The sequence below is a fragment of the Jaculus jaculus genome, chromosome 4 (assembly GCF_020740685.1).
Source record: "Jaculus jaculus isolate mJacJac1 chromosome 4, mJacJac1.mat.Y.cur, whole genome shotgun sequence".
Lineage (NCBI taxonomy): Eukaryota > Metazoa > Chordata > Mammalia > Rodentia > Dipodidae > Jaculus > Jaculus jaculus.
In genome coordinates this window covers 56,119,804-56,127,339 of record NC_059105.1, presented here as the reverse complement: position 1 = coordinate 56,127,339, position 7,536 = coordinate 56,119,804, and the positions used below count along the sequence as shown (strand labels likewise).

Genomic DNA, 7,536 nt, shown 5'->3' with positions numbered 1-7,536 from the left:
ACACACACACACACACACACACACACACACACACACACACACACACACATACACATGAGAAAAAAATAAGAGGAAAGAGAAGTTATGCTCCAGAGTATACTAACTTCTCACTGCCACTCTCCTCAGATCCAGGCTCCTCTTGATCCTTTATTATGTGGCATTTCTTTTTCTTTCTTTCTTCCTTTCTTTTTCTTTTTTTTTTTTTTTTGAGGGAGAAGATGCTACCAAAGTCTTTATTGATCCACCAACAGACAGTTGCAGGTACAACTCAAATATCCTGTTAGCTGAACATTTCTGCTGACAGCTGTCCTTTTGCCTGCTTTTTCTGAAGTTTCTTCCCAACTGTAGGGTAATGATCAGATGTGGGCCACATTTTACCGATTATACAGCTCTTGGTCTAAAATCCAGGAAACAGGGATGTTAGGCTCTTCAGACTTTTGCCAAGAAACTTGGGGACAACCTGTCTCAGGTGGCAGGCTTCCAGACAAGTCCTGTTGCTTTATAGGAAAGGCAAGTGGCAGCCACAAGTGCTGTGTTGACCTGAGCTGTCAAAGTCTCTTCAGGTTTCTCTAGCATGCAGTTGGAGATCTCATGACCATAAACAGCCACAGCAGTTGGAAACATGCTGTTTGGGGGCATTTCTTTTTTTTAAATTTTTTGTTTATTTTTATTTATTTGAGAGCGACAGAGAGAAAGAGGCAGATAGAGATAGAGAGAGAATGAATGGGCATGCCAGGGCTTCCAGCTACTGCAAACGAACTCCAGATGCATGAGCCCCCTTGTGCATCTGGCTAACGTGGGTCCTGAGGAATTGAGCCTTGAACCGGGATCCTTAGGCTTCACAGGCAAGAGCTTAACCGCTAAACCATCTCTCCAGCCCTGGGGCATATCTTGAGAAGATGTAAGATACAATCTTTTCTGAGCCACAGTAACTGACATTTACTCTCAGCAGTTTGACTGATTATTAGGCTCTGCAGTAACCACTGCCCAACACCAGCCTACCTTGACTCTTGCTAACAACAGCAATATCATATGGACATGAAATATGTAGAAAGCAATTTGTCAGGCACATCATACCTGTTTAACAAAACCATACCAGTGCTCTTCTCACTGGGCCCTATGATTTCCTCATTCACAGGGTCCCCCCCCCCCAGGCTTACAGTAGTAAACATGAATTCCCCCCTGTGTAGAGGGATTAAATCCAAGCAGAGAATAGTTGGTTGAATTCATAGCAGTCATGCCACTGTTGCACCAGAGGCCACATGTTGCCTGGCAATTTGATAATGTAACTATGGGATTCATAGCTGAGAAGAAATGTTGGTGACAATTGTCTACCAGCAGGCTACATAATGCCTTTAGGCATTATCAATACCAGCTATTGGAAGGGAGCTTCCAGATCATTCCTACACTGATTTCTCCATGTCCTACAAGGAAAGTATTTGGTGCTTTTAGCAATAGAGTCTTACCATCTAGTGTTAGCATGCAAACAACATCAATGGAAATAGACCACATTGTGTGTGGGGAGCCCTCAGGGGCTTCATTGGCGAACAGCTAATAGGGAAGTAGTCTACTCCTGGCATTGGCCTTTTTTTTTTAACTCAACTACCTTATGACATCTCAAAGTGCCATTTTCCCCCACACACAGGATGCCTTAGTTCATACTCTTTAAGTGTTCCACCATATAGCTTTTCCAAATCTGTAACACACTTAAGAGTTAGCATGATATAATGAAACCTTTCAAGAGAATAGGGGAGATATATATATATATATATATATATATATATATATATATATGTATATATATATATATATATGTATGTTATATGTAATTTTTATGTACTTATTTGAGAGAGACAGAAAGATATATACAAAAATAGGCAGGTAGAGAGAGAGAAAGAATGGGCATGCCAGGGCCTCCAGCCACTGCAAATGAACTCCAGATGTGTGTGCCTCCTTGTGCATCTAGCTTGTGTGAGTCCTGGGAAGTTGAACCTGGGTCCTTTGGCTTTGCAGGCAAATGTTTTAACAGCTAAGCCATCTCTCCAGCTTGGGTTGTATTTCTTTTCTTTTCTTTTTTTTAAATTTATTTATTTATTTATTTATTTATTTGAGAGCGACAGACACAGAGAGACAGATAGAGGGAGAGAGAGAGAATGGGCGTGCCAGGGCTTCCAGCCTCTGCAAACAAACTCCAGACGCGTGCGCCCCCTTGTGCATCTGGCTAACGTGGGACCTGGGGAACCGAGCCTTGAACCGGGGTCCTTAGGCTTCACAGGCAAGCGCTTAACCGCTAAGCCATCTCTCCAGCCCGGTTTGTATTTCTTAAGGTCCACTGTCATTCATTCCAAGAAATAGAAAATTGATCTTGGGACTCAGTAGCTAAGGAAATAATAATTTTTCTTTGTTTGTTTTTTGAAGTAGGGTCTTGCTCTAGTCAAGGCTAACCTGGAATTCACTCTGTAGTCTCAGGGTGGCCTCAAACTCACAGCAATCCTCCTACCTGACTGAGCCTGCCAAGTGCTGGGATTAAAGGTGTGTGCCAACACACCCAGCATAAAAAAAATTATTGAGGTCTAATACAGTAGAAAGTTCCAGGAAACCAGCTACATCTATGTTAAAGATTCTACAAAGATGATTGGCTGATCAGAATTTTGTGATATGAGAGTTGAAATGTTTTAGGTGTACAGCCAAAATTATCTAAACTGTCTTAGTTCTTTAGGAAGCCATTCATTGTCCACCTCTGTTTTAGAACAGCTGTTCTAAAACCTGCAACAGAGTTTCCACACAGCTGTAAACTGCCAAGCTGGTGAGCACCAATATAATGAGCAAATGAGTTGATTTATGGCTTTCCTTTGTTCTGTTACATAACTTTAAAAAGTTTATTGTAAGGCTAGGCATGGTGGCACATGCCTTTAATCCCAGCACTTAGGAAGCAGAGGTAGGGGGGTTGCAGTGAGTTTGAGGCCCCCCTGAGACTACAGAGTGAATTTCACATCAGCCTGAGCTAGAGTAAGACCCTACCTCAAAAAAAAAAAAAAAAAAAAAAAAGAAAGAAAGAAAGAAAGACAACAAAAAAAAGTTTATGTAACTGCTTTCATGATAGAACATATAGTTTAGGACAATTTGAATCTGTGTCCCCAGGTCACAGTCACTCCTATTTGGCTCAAAATAAAGTATCTTTTGCTCTCTCTGGTGGTTTGAATCATGCATTCTCCATAAACTTATGTGTTCTGAACGCTTGGTTCCCAGCTGGCGGCCATCTGGGAGGTGGAGCCTTGTGGGAGGAGGTGTTTTGTTGAGGGCAAGCTTAGGGGTATTATAGTCAGATCTACCTTTCTAGAGTTCATCTTATTCTTCTGCTACTGTTGTGCACCTAATATTGGAAATAAGGTAATGTCCAGCCTCTGCTCTACCATCTTTTCCTTGCCATCAAAAAACTTCTTTTCCAGGTTGTAAGCCAAAATAAATACTTTCCTCCCATCAGCAGCTTTTGGTTGGGTGCTTTATCCCAGCAATACAAAGGTAACTTCAACAGAAAATTGGTAACAGAGGAGTAGGGAGCTGCTAGAAATTTGACTGTGTGGTTTTGGTTGTTTGGAACTGATTTGTAGGAGGTATGTGGAGGGATTTAGAAACTTTGGACAAAAAGATAACTTAAAGTTGTAAGGAGAATTTGTTGGACTATTCTGATCAGAGTCTGAGAGCCCTAAATGCAGAAAGAATTGTGGTCTGTGTATGCTTGGCTTATGAAAGGAAAAATGAGCTTTGTCCAGATTGGGATAGAGGTAGTTTGTATCAGAGGCTAGCTGTGTTCTGCCCATGTCATGAGAACTTGAACAGTGCTGAGTTTAGAAGAAATGGATTGGTGTGAGCAGAAATATATAGCACAGGAAAAAAAAAGTTTAGGCAGGGGCTAGCAGCTCTGGTTCAGCTTCAATTGTTTGAGAGATCACCACCATTGAGATTGGACCAGCTATTCTACATTGGGACAGTAGGAAGAGTGCTGACTCTTGAAAGTAGGGGCCTCAGTGCTGAAGGAGTTCTCCTGTTCTTCTAAATTGGCTTTATTCCCCCTATAATTAACAATTTGGTAGCCTACATGTTACTATGGAAGTATAACAAATGCAGGAAAGAGGCTGGGCATGGTGGCAGATGTCTTTTATCCCAGTAACCGAGGCAAAAGTCAGGAGGATCACCAAGTATGAGGCCACTCTGAGATGACATAGTGAATTCTAGGTCAGCTTGGGATAGGTAAGACCCTGCCCGCTCCCCACACCCCCCAAAAAAATACAGGAAAGAAAAGGTCATTGGCAATGACCACTGAGCAATGTGAGGCATGGTTTTTGGAGTCTCTATATGGAGACCCAATGGAGCCATGAGGATACAACTATGGTTTACAGTGGAAACCCCAGGATGGTTTGGGAGATGCCAGGACTATGGGGTGGTTGTCAAGGTGAGCTGCTGGCTTATGTTGGAGATACCACTCCCAACTCCCAGCTGTAAGTATCCTAACTGGAGGGGAAGAATTGGAACCCCAGGGATTTCATCATTGATTCTAGATGTTAGGCTTAGAGCTACAGGATTTGATGTTGGCCCTGTTTGTTTCATATCTTACACTAGTTAAATGTTTCCTTGAAATGCCATCTTTTGCAGTGTGAATGTGAACTCTGTGCCATAATGTGTTTTTAGTTTTATAGGCTCACAGTTAAGAGAGCTTTGACTAAGGTGATGTTTGTTAGGATTGATCAAAACTATGGAGATTTTAAAAGTTGGATTGAATGCATATTACATCATGGGTGGACATCAGTTTATGGCAGCCAGGGGTGTAATGTGGTGCTCTGAATTAATTGTCCTCCATAAATTCGTGTGTTTTGAAGGCAAGGTCCCCAGCTGGTAGCAATCTGGGAAGTGGAGCCTTGCTGGAGGAGGTATATCATTAAGGGCAGACTTAGGGATACTATAGCAAGCATGAAAGATTTTTAAAAGCATGTTTTTGGGATAAACATTTATGGGTTGGAGAAAGAATCAAGACAGGGTTAATAGAGAAGTCAAATGCTTATGTAGAATTGATGGTTGCCTCTGCCAACCACATCTTGGCCTTTAGAGCTACAATGATCCCTTATAATTGTACCAAGTTGTGTTAAAATGGCCAGGCTTCTTAATCATTCATGAGTATGGTACATTCTCAGGAGGGTGTGGCACAGCCTTAGCAAGTAGCCTTCTCCTTCTGAGGCAGACCTTGAAGGGATTGTCTCTTGTGGACCAATAGTATTTTCCCACAGTGAAGATAAATGGCATTCCCTCTTGGGACTTCTGGTTAACACAGCTTGGTGTTTGCCACACCTCTACTCTCTGACTCACTCAGAATACAATCCAAAGTTTTTACTATTTCCCTGTGTCCTCATCTACAACTCTTCTATTAACTCATTCTCTAAAGCCACATTAGCTACCTGGCCATGTCTTGACCCTCCCTATTTCCTTTCTGCTACTTCCTCAAAGTGTATTCATGTGTTGCCATTTGGCAGTGCACATTACATAGACACTAACTAAATGCATTATAGACATCCATATTAAGTTCTTCCCCAGATGTCTACAAGGCTGGCTTCTGCACGTTAGTTAAGTCTATGCTTCAAATTCCTTTTAATCAGCCTTCTCTCACCAACCAATAGTAAAAAGCTCATCACCCTTTTGCTGTATTCCTTTCATTTTTCTTTTTAGCATATACTGACTCCATGTGGTTTTACACATACACATCTGTGTTTTGCCTGTCCATGTGTCCCTCTGCTTGAATATATGCTCCTTGAAAGAGGAGTTATTTTAATTTTATCTGCCAATCCATGAGTACAACAGTACCTGGCACATAGCTGGTGCTCAATAAATACAGTTATTGTTATTTCAGGGGTGGGCAGGGCAATATTCCATAATAAATGAAAAAGAACTAAGGCACCAAACTTAAGTAAGCCTAGATTTTACTTGTGGTTCTTAACTTATACGTTATGAAATACTCTCTCTGCATCCAAGTTTCCTCAGCTGTACAATGTAGATGACTATAATGGTAAGAATGCAACAGACTTGCTGTGAAGTCAAATGGGACAATAAAAAAAGTTTTAAAACGGGACATATGTCTAAAGTATTCTCAGGTGCATAACACTAAGAATGTAAACATTGTTAGAACAACCTCCAAGAGGTAGCAAGTGCTAAGTTTTTAAAAGTCATTTTTAAAAGTATATAGACTTATGGTTAGAATTTTGATGAATCTGTGATTGTTTAAATAATGCAAGTAATCTTCAGCTTTTCATTTTAGTGTTCCATCTAGATAATGTAAGCTGATAACTCCCTCTATTCAAGAGAGAAAAATTTGGTATATATCTTAGACTACCACAAAAAAAAGTACCAAAAACTACGTGGCTTAAGCAAGAGTAGGCAAATTTGCTTCTCAAGGGCTAGAGGCCAGGAAGTACAAGATCAAAGTGCTGGCCTATTTAAGGTCCCTGGTAGGGTTCTCTTTCTGGCTTAGAGTCAGCCACTTTCTTGGTACAAAAGGAAGCATGATCCTTTCTGTTTTCATGGTGCCTTTAGCCCCATCATGACATCTCTACCCTTATGACCCAATCCAACTCCAACTATCCCCCAAGCTCCCATCTCCAAAAACCATCACATTTGGAGTTAGGAGTTCCAACATATACATTTTGCAGGGACTCTAATATTCATTCCTAAATTTAATGTCAGAAAGTGTTAACAAAGCCAGGCGCCTTTAATCTCAGCCCTCAGGAGGCAGAGGTAGGAAGATTGCCTTGAGTCCTAGGCCACCGAGAGACTACATAGTTCCAGGTCAGCCTGGGCCAGAGTAAGACCCTATCTTGAAAAACACAAACAACAAACAAGTGTTACTAAAATGTTAGTAGGTGGTACTGGAGAACAAATTTTAAGTGCAACTTCTTCACTTTATACATTATCTGAATCCATTTAAGTTACATTTTATTTTAAAACGGGTTTTGAGGATAATTCCTAGTTTTTAAAAAAGATTGGTTTAGTAGGCAAAACAAACCATTTTCTAATTGGAACCATCATTTTATTTGTTACGTAAATGTTGGTATTTTCACACTTAATTTTCCCCAGCTCTGCACGGATGGAATTGCGGCCCTTCTTACAGGACACAGAGGTGGTATTTACTGCATTAAGCCTTCTGCAGGAGTACTTCAGCGAGGGAAAATGTGGTGGAAAGTCAGAATACACATACATTTTAAGCGTTGCTTATCTGTATATAAAGAAACATATACAACCAAAAAGGGGATTTTTTTTGATTTTACCTAAATTGCTTCACAATAATATGCCCAATCATTTTATCTAGTAAACATTCTTCGCAGTGAACAGTAGGAAGAAGTGGAGGACACAGCGCGAGCAGCAGACGATCAGGTCTGGGGGGGACCTAACATGTGGTGCGGGGAGGCTGGAGATGGAAGGTATGTGCTTCGACCCCGCAGGACTCTGTCCAACGTTTCCAGAAAACCTCCGCAGGAAAAGAGCGAGCAGATG

General features: G+C 41.1%; 1 non-coding gene across 1 annotated transcript; it reads right to left on the bottom strand.

Moving 5' to 3' along the window:
- Positions 1-497: 497 nt before the first annotated feature.
- Positions 498-628, bottom strand: LOC123460513. The gene has a single exon (XR_006637061.1). It is a non-coding gene; the product is annotated as a small nucleolar RNA SNORA44 (small nucleolar RNA).
- Between the last annotated feature and the right edge of the window lie 6,908 nt (positions 629-7,536).